Here is a 12,420-nt window from a genome sequence, read left to right on the forward strand (position 1 = left end):
TTATCAACCGCATCAGCCTCTTTCCACCAACATTTAATACTACAAGTTTCTGCACAATGACTTCCAGTCTAACTCCCTGAATATATTACTAAATAATAAAATGTAAATGCCCGAAGGTTTTGATTATAAAAGGCATTTGACAAAACAAAATGTGTTTTGGTCTTTAATCAAGCAATGGCGAAGCCTGCCTTCACCTACGGTTCCTCACCTCCAGGTGGATGCCAGCCCTTCTGAGAATTACTGCCCAGAGCAGAGGCTCCTGAAGAGGCCCTGCCTGTGCCGCTTGTGCACCATGGGTAACCACCAGCCTGCAGGAATCCAGAAAAGCAGACAGCAGGTACCCTTCCAGCCATCATCCAAAAGAGGTTCAGTGCTACCCAGGTGGTAGTGATGCACTTCTGGTTACCAGCTTTATCTCCAGCTCTACAAGTTTCAAAAGTCACCTCACTTTAAAGGACTTCATAATGCCTATTTGAATGTAAGAATTATTTTTAATTAAATTTACTGGAGTGCCACTGGTCAATAAAATTATATGGGTTTCAAGTGTACAATTCTATGATACATCATCTGTATATCTCATTGTGAGCTCACCACCAAAAGTCAAATATCCTTTCAGCATCATATATTTGACCCCATTTTCCCTATACTCTCCCCTCGAACCCCCTTCCCTCTGATAACCACCATGTTGTTGTCTGTATCTGTGAGTTTTTATTTGTTTGTTTTTCTTGTTTGTTCATTTGTTCATTTTGGTTTTATATCCCACATATGAGTGAAATCATATGCTTCTTAACTTTTTCTGTATGATTTGCTTATCATGATATTGTGTATACACAATAGAATACTAATAAGAAAAGATGAAATACTGCCATTTGGGACAATATGGATGGATCTTGAATGTAAGAATTCTTAAGTCAGTTTCTTCTTGGAGGGGTTTCTAAATTTTAAGTTTGACCTCAAGCAGGGTGAAGGAAAAGATTAATGTCAATTTATGTTGTGTCCAAACACCGTACAAAATCAATTCTGCCCATTTCAACTATGTTAGTGATTCAACTTTGTTTTCTAAGAAGCTAAAATAACAATTATTCCTAGAATATTTTTCTCTATTCACTTTATTCTGGAAAATATATATTTCTGTTTCAGCTAAGTAATTAATGGAACATCCAAAAATCAGACATTATAATTGCTTGCACAGTTCAAAAGGATTTTTTTTTTCTTTTTACCATATAGCTTCTGCAGAGTCTAATTTATGTCTCTTAAGTCTTGTGGTCTTTGAAGGAACCAAGTTGCCTAAGATTTGTTCCTACTCCTTACATGTTTACCGCTGTGCTGGCCTGCTTCTACCCACTATTCTCTTTTCTAAAGAGACCGCCATCAAACTGGTTTGGTTCAGGAATATTATCATTTGCTAATAAAGTGTTTAAGTTTTTCTCACATGACTTAAAAACGTAATTATAACATATCATCTCAGGGTAATAAAAATGTACAATACACATTAAGTAAAGTTTTATTCAAGCCTTTAGCAACCTTGAATTCCTTCCAGGTCTTTTCAGGGGAAATTTTCACCTCTAGGGGTTGGGGAACTTGGCATGGAACTTCTATTAACTGTAATGAGGGCTTGATTCCCAGTACACAGCAATGAGAACTTGCCTTTCAAAAACTCCCTTTGATTTCACTTCAATAGACTAAAACACAACAACAGAAACACATACCTCTGCTTTGTGTTTTTGTCCTTACTTTATGATGGGACAAGAAATGTCTCATAAGGGACCTGGTATTAAACAATTATTTTGTCCTTATACAATAAATAATGTTGTTTTCTCCCACACTTTGTGTTCCAATATATTAAACCCATTGATGTATAAAGATATATCACAAATTAAACAGAAATGAGACAAACATCTCTTTTTAGCAATTTATAAATGATTCTACTGGCTCCTCAATGTCTCCTGTCCCATAACTAGGTGTGTTAGTTTCCCTTCACAAGTTCAAGGGGAGCGATGATGGAAGTTGAAGAACATAGCAAGGGTGTTCTGGTTTTGTACCAAAGCACACGTAAGTTCATTTTAGACAGCAACATTGTTCTGTCAACCTCATTCTATTTTAAAAATATATACTCATTGATTTCAGAGAGGAAGGGAGAGGGAGAGATAGAAACATCAATGATGAGAGAGAAACATTGATTGGCTGCCTCCTGCACAATTGGGGATAGAGCCCACAACCCAGACATTTTGCCCTGACTGGGAATCAAACTGTGACCTCCTGGTTCATTGATCAAGACTCAACCAGTGAGCCACCACAGCCAGTCTGTCAGCCTCATTCTAATCATTTTTGAAACAAACCTAAATATCTGTGAAATTATACTTCTAATGTGAATATTTTCATCTAATTTTATAAATAACTAGTGATCCGTTGTGCAAAATTGTGCGAGACCCCAGACCCCTCCCTCTCCCCTGTGCCATGGAACCACCCCTAGTCCCAGAGTCCTGCCCCACATGGCCAGTGCCCCATGGGATGGTCCTAAGTCCTGGAGTGTCACCCCGATGCCCTGCCTCCAGGCCATGCGGAGCGACCTCCAGGCCCCACTCTCATGGCGTGCATGCGGGGCTGAGGAAACACTGGCAGAAGCTGCCTGAAGTGGATGCTGGAAACCCTGTGACCCCATGGTGCCACAGGAACCCCAATGGAAGCTGCGCAGAGCAGCCACCGGGCCAGACCCCACTGACCTGCCCCCACTGTGTGTGCCGCCATCTTGTGACAGTGTTATGGTGTGAGGGTCAATTTGTATATTAACTCTTTATTATATAGGATAACTAATGGCCCGGTGCATGAAATTCATGTATGGGGGGAGGGGTTTGTTCCTCAGCCCAGCCTGCACCCTCACTAATCTGGGTTCCCTCTCACAATCCTGGACTGTTGGCTTCTAACCACTCACCTCCCTACCTGCCTGATTGCCCTTAACCACTTCTGCCTGCCAGCCTGATCTCCCCCTAACCACTACCCTGCTGGCCTTCTTGTGACCACATGGGGGCGGCCATCCTGTGGGAGAGTGTGATGATCAATTTGCATATTACCTCTTTACTATCTAGGATGTTAAAATGGCTGGTGGAAATGATGATATTAATGAAATTTGGAGGGGGGGGGCTTTATCCAAAGATATTAGTATGCTGTGCTCAGAAATACCCTACATCTCTACCTGAGATTAGGTTCTCAGAGTTTTGTGGGGGTTTTTTCAAATTATAAGAGAAAATTTATTTAGAAAATCGTTGAGGTAGAGGAAGTGAGCCATAGAAGAAAAGGGCTCAGGAAAAAAATTACAGGAAATAAAGGTTCTTGGAGCTTAGGGGGAAGAGAGAGAGAGAGAGAGAGAGAGAGAGAGAGAGAGAGAGAGAGAGAGAGAGCCCTAGGGAAAGAAAAGGGTAGGGGAAATCTTGTGTTGATATATATATATATATATATATATATATATATATATATATATACACACACACACACACACACACACACTGAGTGGCCAGATTATTATGACCACCTGACATTTGTAGGCAAATTAGCTATAGTTTCATGCTGAAGTTGCTACAGGGCCAGACCATTATAAATATGGAAGCAGGCTGTTTACCGACAGTAGAAGTGATTTTTTTTCTGAAGATATGGGTAAACAACGTGATTTAACAGCCTTTGAACATGGGATATATTTGAACGTGAGTTGCCAGATTATTATGGCCACCCCATCAGTACTTCATTGGGCCACCTTTTGCCTTCAATACTGCTGCAATTCTTCTTGGCATTGACTCCATGAGATGTTGAAAGGTGATGTGAGGAATCTGCCACCATGCCTGATGAATAGCACTGTCCAGTTCTGTGAGATCTGATGGTTGTGGAACCAGCTGCCTGATGGCTCTTTTAACTTTGTTCCACAAATGCTCAATTGGATTGAGATCTGGTAATTGTGGGGACCACCTAAGCAAAGTAAAGTCTCCCTCATGTTCTTGGAAGCACTCCTGCACAATACGAGCACCGTGGCATGGCGCATTGTCTTGTTGGAAGAAGCCATCTCATTGGGATACACCATCAACATGATAGGATGAACTTGATCAGCAACGATACTTAGGTATGTTGTGCTATTCAGACGTTGTTCCACATGAATTCAAGGGCCCAAATCATGCCAGGAAAACATGCCCCAAACCATAACACTGCCCCACCAGCTTGAAGGGTTGTACACATGCATGTGGGGTGCATGTTTTCATGCTGTTTCCGACAAATTCTCACTCTGCCATCTGCATGATCCAACTGGAAACATCATTCATCGGACCATGTGACTTTTTTCCAATGCTCGATTGTGCAATCCTTTTTTTCCTGTGCAAATGGGAGACGTTTTATTTTGGTAACTGCAGACAGAAAAGGTGTTCAAACAGGCCTTTGGCTTCCATATCCCATACAATGCAGTGTATGGCTAATTTTCTACAAATGTCAGGTGGTCATAATAATCTGGCCACTCACGTTCAAATATATCCCATGATCAACAGCTGTTAAATTGCATTGTTTACCCATATATTCAGAAAAAAAATCACTTCTACTGTTGTGGTAATTAGCCTGCTTCCATATTTATAATGGTCTGGCCCTGTAGCAACTTCAGCGAGAAATTATAGCTAATTTGCCTACAAATGTCAGGTGGTCATAATAACCTGGCCACTAAGTGTATATATCACACAATATAATAGTCTCTCTTTGACTAGCATGACTTAGGAGTTTGCCAATATTTCTATATAAATCTGAAAATTTAATAACTAGAAAGTGAAAGTCTTTATAAAAAAAAAATCCAGAGCATTTATCTTTTCCTTCCCTTAATATTCTTTTCCTTCAAGCTTATGTACTTTTGAGAAAATAATATACCTAAATAGCCAGTTGAGGGCTCAAGAAAATGAATTAAAGGTTATTATTTAATTTTTTAAAATAATCAAAGAGACACAAGAACTCTTTCAGAGGTAATGATTATGTTTATTACCTTGTTTGTGGTGGTGATATCACGGGTGCATGGCATGCATATGTCCAAACTCATCAGACTGTATATATTAAATATGTGTAACTTAAAAAAAAAAGCCGAAACCAGTTTGGCTCAGTGGATAGAGCGTCGGCCTGCGGACTGAAAGGTACCAAGTTCGATTCTGGTCAAGGGCATGTACCTGGGTTGCCGGCACATCCCCAGTGGGGGGTGTGCAGGAGGCAGCTGATCGATGTTTCTCTCTCATCGATGTTTCTAAATCTCTATCTCTTTCCCTTTCTCTCTGTAAAAAATCAATAAAATATATTTAAAAAATATGTGTAACTTTTTATATATTAAATATATCTTAATAAAGTTGAAATAAAAAATATACCTATATTGGAAACTTGAAGGGTGTTGAAAAGGTACCATGTTGAAAAATTTTTTCCTGTAATTTTCAACTATAAATATTCCTCCTATATTTATAGCTGATGCCTGAAATTACACCTTAAAATATTCTTCTGTATCAAAGGATTTGTTTTAACTGAAAATGTAAATATACCTGCTATAGAAAAAAGAATCTTATATGCAATGGCAATTTTACCATGAGATAATTTGTCTATCCCTTCTTCTATATCTTGATAATGTGTTAAAATTCCCTAAAACATGAAATAAGTTGTTGATACCAAAAAAGGGAATGGCAAATTCAAAGCCTAGAGTTATAGTACTTCCCAGAGAACAGATCCTGGAGAGACTTCTGGTCAACCAGAGGCCTTGCAATTTGTCATCTAAGAAAGAGGTAAAGAAGGGGAGAGGTATCTAGATGGTGTGTGAGAGATTAGGATTCTGATGACAACATTGGTTTTATGCACAATTTTGCCTAGAACTGGTCTTAGATATTGTTTCATATTGAGATATAAGAATGTGTTTTGTGTTCATCACTACACCAGGTATTAACTCATTTGATCTTCATAAAAATCCCAATGATATTGATATGATTACCCCAATTGTAGAGTTCAGAGAACAATTGGGTATTACCTTCTGTTAGGCACTCTGATGTTGTTAATCTGCTTGTCTGAGCCTCCACTTGATTGTCAGCTGTTAAGGTTCCATTACTTTTTATTGATCTTTTATATCTTGTGGCCTATCTTTCAGACAATAGTTTAAGAAATGACTAGCTAATCAGATAAATAGAGTTAAGTTTCTTGGGCTTGAATTGGCTTAGTTCATATCTCTAAAAGGTAACATTTGATTTTTGAAAGTTGTTTTCTTTAATATTATACTAGGAATTTTTTGAAAAATTGAGTAGCCAACTGAATTAAGAAACAAATTTGAGAGGAGTTGGGGTATACCAGGAGTTGGGTTATACTGACATATCAGAGTTGGGTAGCTCTCTACAGAAGTATCCATTCTTCTGCATTAATGACCAAATCCTGAGAAACAAAAACTATGTTTCTCAGCCTCCCTGGTAGTAAGATGTCTACATTCGACAAATGAGATATAAGCAGAAGTGTGCAAGACACCCAGAGATGTGTCCTTAAAAGAGAGGTAATAATGTGTTTAAAAACCCCCCTTTCCTCAATCCTATTGGTAGGACTCAAAGGAGTTTGGAATAAGAAACCTAGAAAAAATTAAGCCATTGGTGTGTGTGTGTGTGTGTGTGTGTGTGTGTGTGTGTGTGGTGGGGGGTCTGTGATATGTAATCAAACCTCATTCTAATTGGACAGCAATATTGGGAGTTCTCAGCACTTGTCACCTATGAGCCCTCTTAAAGACAAAGTGACTGGAGTGATTGGATATACACTAGGGTCAGGTGACCTGGTAGCCTTTATCAGGCCAGGGATTGGCATCTGACCCCAAAGTAATCTTCCTTAGTCTGGCCATCAGTTTGGTATAATTACTCATTAAAAGGCAATACTTCCATATATGACAATTAGTCATTGGGTTTTTGAAGCATATATAGAGAGAAGGTATAATGGAGAATGAAAACATAGTCAGATAGCTAAAATTATTGTTATATCCTTATCATTGTTCTAGACCTCTATGAGGCCTAGTTGGACAAACTTTTCTACATCTTCATTGCACTTCCTTGCCTCCCTGATGATTCTGAGAATGGCTGGACCACCTGATCTAAGGACAGCCTACAACCCGCGTCAATTATATGTAAGTGTCTCCGTTCTAAATTCAGAGAACCCATCTAAAATGGGTGTGTTCCTGGAGTCCTTCCAAATGTTCCCTGAAGTTATTCATCTGTTCTAAATATTTATAATGCCTGCTGAGAGAGGAGTATAAAAAACAAATATACAGTAACTAAATTGCACAGAAGACCACAGAATAAATATCAGCATTTGAATACCTACTCTTTCTTTGATGTGACAGCACTGTAAGTTTATTTTGTTTTAATTTTATATATATATGTATATATGTATATATATGTATGTATATATATAATTTATATTATATTTACTATATATGCAATATAAAATAATATATAATACAAATTATTTTATCTGTGTTCTTTTCTCTAGTTTTGGAGAATTAGGTTCAACATATGATTTCTTCATAGTGACTAATGAGTCTGTTGCAAAACCCTGTGTAGAAGCAGTGAACTAATAATCAGAAGCAATGAATTATCTTGTAGGTCTAAAAATAGTCAGGCTTACTGGTCCTATTACCTAAAACTAATTAACTGTTTGGAAAACATTTGTAAAGTTGGAAATGTACTTATGCACTTAGCAGGGTCATTCATAACCTGGTGAAGTAGCTTTCCTAAAGTCCTTTAATTAGAAAAGACAGAACTGGCATTTGAACTCAGGATAATTTGAACCCAAAGTCATACCTACTGCTTTAAGGTACCTGCAATTGAGGGCACTATGAATGGGTCAGTAGGAAATATTGGGAGGATTGGAATTGGAAGGGCATCCTAGGCAGAGAAAGTAACATCAATGAAGGCATAAGTTTGGTATATGAAAATATTCAATTATTTAGTACTAGAGGCCTGGTGCACAAAATTCTTGCACTGGGTGGGGGTGCTCAGCCCTGATTGTGAGAGGGTGAAGGCCAGGCTGAGGAACTCCACTGGTGTAGGATCAGGGCCAGGGAGGAATGCGGGAGGTTGGCCAGTTGGGAAGGGACCTCGGGAGGGCTCCAGGATGTGTCCGGCCCCTCTCTCTCGGTCCCGATCAGCCAGACCCCAGCAGCAAGCTAACCTACCAATCAAAGTGTCTGCCCCCTGGTATTCAGTGCATGTCATGGCGAGCATTTGAGCGACCTTAGCATATCATTAGCATATTACACTTGATTGGTTGAATGGCTGACCAGATGACCAGACACTTAGTGTATGAGGCTTTTATTATATAGGATGATATGTAAGAAAAGACTGTGAAAAGATTAGACCAGAGAAGAAGGCAAGGTCAAATTTTATGCATAAAAATTTGTAAGACTTGGGGAGATGTTAAGCAGGAAGCAACACAACACATTAGGTCTGCTTGGTTATATTAAAGAGGATGGTTTTGAGAATAAACAGAATGAAGGTAGGGAGATTAGGGAGGGGTTCATCATTATAATCCAGGCAGTGCTGAGGTAGTTCACTGAGGTGTAGCTGACTCTACATACAGAACTTCTAGACCTGGGTTTAAGAAGAGATATCTGAAGAGTTCTAGACACCGAGTGGTCCTTTTCTAGGATTTAGGAAGCTCAAGCAGACTCAACACAAATCACTAAAGTAACAGCTGTTCAACATTTTTCACCCTCTTTCTAAACTACTTTAGTCAGCAGGAGATATAATTTATTTATGACAAAGCATGCGGTTAAAGTGTGGAGTTTGTAGCCATGTCAACAAAAGGGATAGAAAAGCAGGACACCATGATAGTGCTGCGTGCCCACATTGCCTCAGTCAGCATCCTGTTCTCACTGTGTGACCTGGGGCATTCTCTTAATCTTGCTGAGCCGTATCTTCCTCATCTGTAAATGAGCATAATAATAATTGCCTTGATTTGTTGTGAGGACTAACTTAGAGCATATATCTAAGGTGTGTAGCCCATGGAAAACTCTAAATCATAAGATCAGCTGTTATTAACTCTGTACAGGGAAACTTAGTGGGACTGGAGGCTCATAAACTGGCAGTGGTAGTTCACCGAGGTAGCACTGAGAGCTCTGAAATCTCTCCAGGTCCTCAGACTCCCAGGGAGGGTATGACCTAAGCAAGGATGATTACATTATTTTCCTTTCTCACACTTATTTTCCTAGAAGATATTTCTCAAGAAAGATGAGAGCCTTTGTAATTTTCAACCTTTAAAAAATCAATTATTTCTGAGTTATTTTTGCACTTACGAAAAGCACCAAATTAATTTCTATTAAATTTTCTTTTCTATGATCAATGAGGAGGTCAGCTGGTAGAGAATATGATATTCTCACAACACTGCATTGCCCCTCAGAGTTCTAATTGCCTTAATTCTCTATAATTCTATTCTGAGAAGTAGCATTTTTTTTCATTCCGTCTTAAAAATCTCAGCTTCTTAATGTATGCATGAATGACAATATGCTAATATGCAATTCATGTCGCAGGGTTTACATGCTATAATTCTGCACAGAGAAAAGCCTTAAAATCCGGAAGCCCTGGTCCCCAATGTTCTCTATTTCCACAACACAGAAAGAGACAAAACCTCAGAACAAGGTGGCATCATGATATCCCTCTCTCATTCATTATATACAATATCTCTGCCTGGCCTTCAGATTTCCCTGTACACCTTTGGAAAACGTGGGGAGATAGATTTGAACCAGTGTCTAGAGGTAAATGATGCCACATTCCATTACCTGAGTCGCTATCTGCCCAAGAGCCTTTTATTCTCCCTCTTCTTTATTTCCCCCCCAAAGAGTATATCTTTGGAAATTGAGAATATTCAGTGAACAGAGCTCATAAATCAAATCATTATCATTAATAATCAAAGTGAGACGTTGTAAGAAATAGCAAATTAATCACAACTGGCAGGTGAAGCTACTTCCAGCATGTGCTTTCTGCATACTAAAGAGAAGAGAGTTTTCCACAGTGGGTTTTATTTTTTACTGTTTTCTTAGTGAACACTGAACTTTTTGGTTGCCTGGGAACTATATCTGAACTCAAGTTTTCATATTGCTAATATGACTGATTCTCTTCAATGACACTTTATTTTCAGAACTACCTTTTTTAAAGATTTTTTTTTAAAATTGGTTTTTTAGAGAGTGAGGAAGGGAGATCAGCTGCCTCCTGCATGCCCCCTACTGGGGATCAAGCAAGAGCCCTGACCAGGAATCAAACCAGCAACCTTTTGGTGCACTAATGACTAGATTACACTCAATCAACTACACCACACTGCCAGGGCTTTTCAGAACTATTTTTGATCCATAATAAGATACATTATTATTTAACATATGTTGTTAATATTGACATTGTATATTTAAAATTAAAGGGTTTTTTTTTTGTTTTTTGTTTGTTTGCTTTTTTTCTGGAGAAGAAAAATAACCAGTGTATTGACACTTATTCACTATATCTTAGATCTTAACTCTCTGACAGCCTATAATCTTAGTTTAAATGCCTTTTTGGTGAAAGGAAGAAACAGCTACATATGATATTTTCTACTATTATTATAGTTTTACAAGCATGAATAATAATGATACTTTGAATTCTGACACCTTATTCCTCCAAGAAAAAAACAAATTTAATCATCTATCATCATGTTTGCCTTTTTGGCTCTCCTGTGAAGTAAGAAGTGCTTTTTTTTTTTTTAATAGAGAGGAAGTGAGTAAAAGCCAGTTAAAGTTCTGTCCATGCCTCACAGCAGTCTGGGTTCCAGGTTATTCATATTTCCTGACCCCTGTGTAAGGCCATGTGGTTAGAATTTTCAGTTTTAATTGACATCTGAAAAGCCATGTAAATTTAAAAAAAATAGTAGGAAAGGAAGTACTTGCTTCTGGATTATATTTTCACTTCTATAGTTAATTAAAATTCACTCAGTGATAAAATGCATTAGAGATTTCAGAAGATACAGAAATATATCAAATTCCAATTTTAGGGGGAAAGGCGAACAAAACATGTGGGAATTAGAAGGAAATAGAAATAAAAAACAAAACAGCAAGAAAAAGTACTTGAGGATTGAGAAGCATAATATTTCAATAAAGCCCATGTGGGTACACATGTCTGTGCTTGCACGGGCATAGCTCAACGAAGAAATGAAGGGGAAGCACTGGGCTGTCATTTTCTCTTACCCAGAGCCATTTTTCCCGCCCATGACTCTTACCAATGACCTCAGCTCAATTCAATAACCCTCACTAGTCCTCTAGCAGTTCAACTAGAAGGCAACATTAAGGTTCTAAATGTTGAGGTTTTGTGAAGGCAGAATTCTTAAAATCCTTTCAGCAGATTCTTGAAATAGTCCAGTGTCAGTGTCTATTCCTTTCATGCTACTTACATGTGGGTATTTTCTTCCATACAAAAGCATCTCTATCTGGTAAAAAAACAAACTTAAAATGAGTCTATGAAGTGAGAGACAGACTAGAAAAGTGGTTTAAAAACAGATAAGTGCATTTTATTTCATTAACATTACACATGTTGGTTGCTAATTCCTGGCAGTTTTCTGGACTGTTTTTTTTTTCTTTCCAGTTCCTGTTTGTGTAAAGATTTGTTGTTCTCCTTGAATATTTTTCTCTATTAACCTTTTGCAGAATTAGTCATGTGACATGATGAGGTTGTTTTATGGGTCTGATAAGCTCTTCTCTTCACTGAGGAGCCAGCCTGTTCTTGATCATTCTGATGTCCTTACAACCAGCAGGTGGTTTGAAGGGATGAAATCCCAACTCTCTCTAATGAGACTAGATTTCTTGAAAAATGTGACAGTGTTCTATTTGAGTGGCTTTTTATGTTAGTTAACTATGAGAAAGATTGAATCCTTTGGGGGGGGATGTATAATAATAATTTAATACTCAATTTTAAAGGGGGAAAAAGCAGAGTAGAAAATGTGGCATACATTTGTCTTTTTTGTTTGTTTTGTAATATTGGAGACCACTTCTTAGAGGGCACAATGTTCCTCTATCTTATTGGGTCGAGGCTATGCTAAAAATGAGAGACAAATGCACAGTTTCCATAACATCTCCCCTTGGATCCTCCCAGTGTCACATTTATACTCTCTTGAGCCTGGGGAATTGCCTATGTGCTTTGAAACCCAAAGAAAACCATTTCCTGGCAGTCAATATAGGGGCCAATCCTTATAGGGGCCAATCCTTCCATGGATCAGATAAGTAGCTTTCTTGATTGTTAATTTGTATGTTTATTTTTTTTATCATTCGTGACTTGCAAATAAGGAGACAAATTATGAAGAAATCACTAAATACTACTTCAAACCTTGGGAAAGCAGGAAATAAAACATTTTCTGACATGATCTATCAGCTAATACAAATTTCTTTCCCCC

The sequence above is a fragment of the Myotis nattereri genome, assembly GCF_964212035.1.
Source record: "Myotis nattereri genome assembly, chromosome: 1".
Lineage (NCBI taxonomy): Eukaryota > Metazoa > Chordata > Mammalia > Chiroptera > Vespertilionidae > Myotis > Myotis nattereri.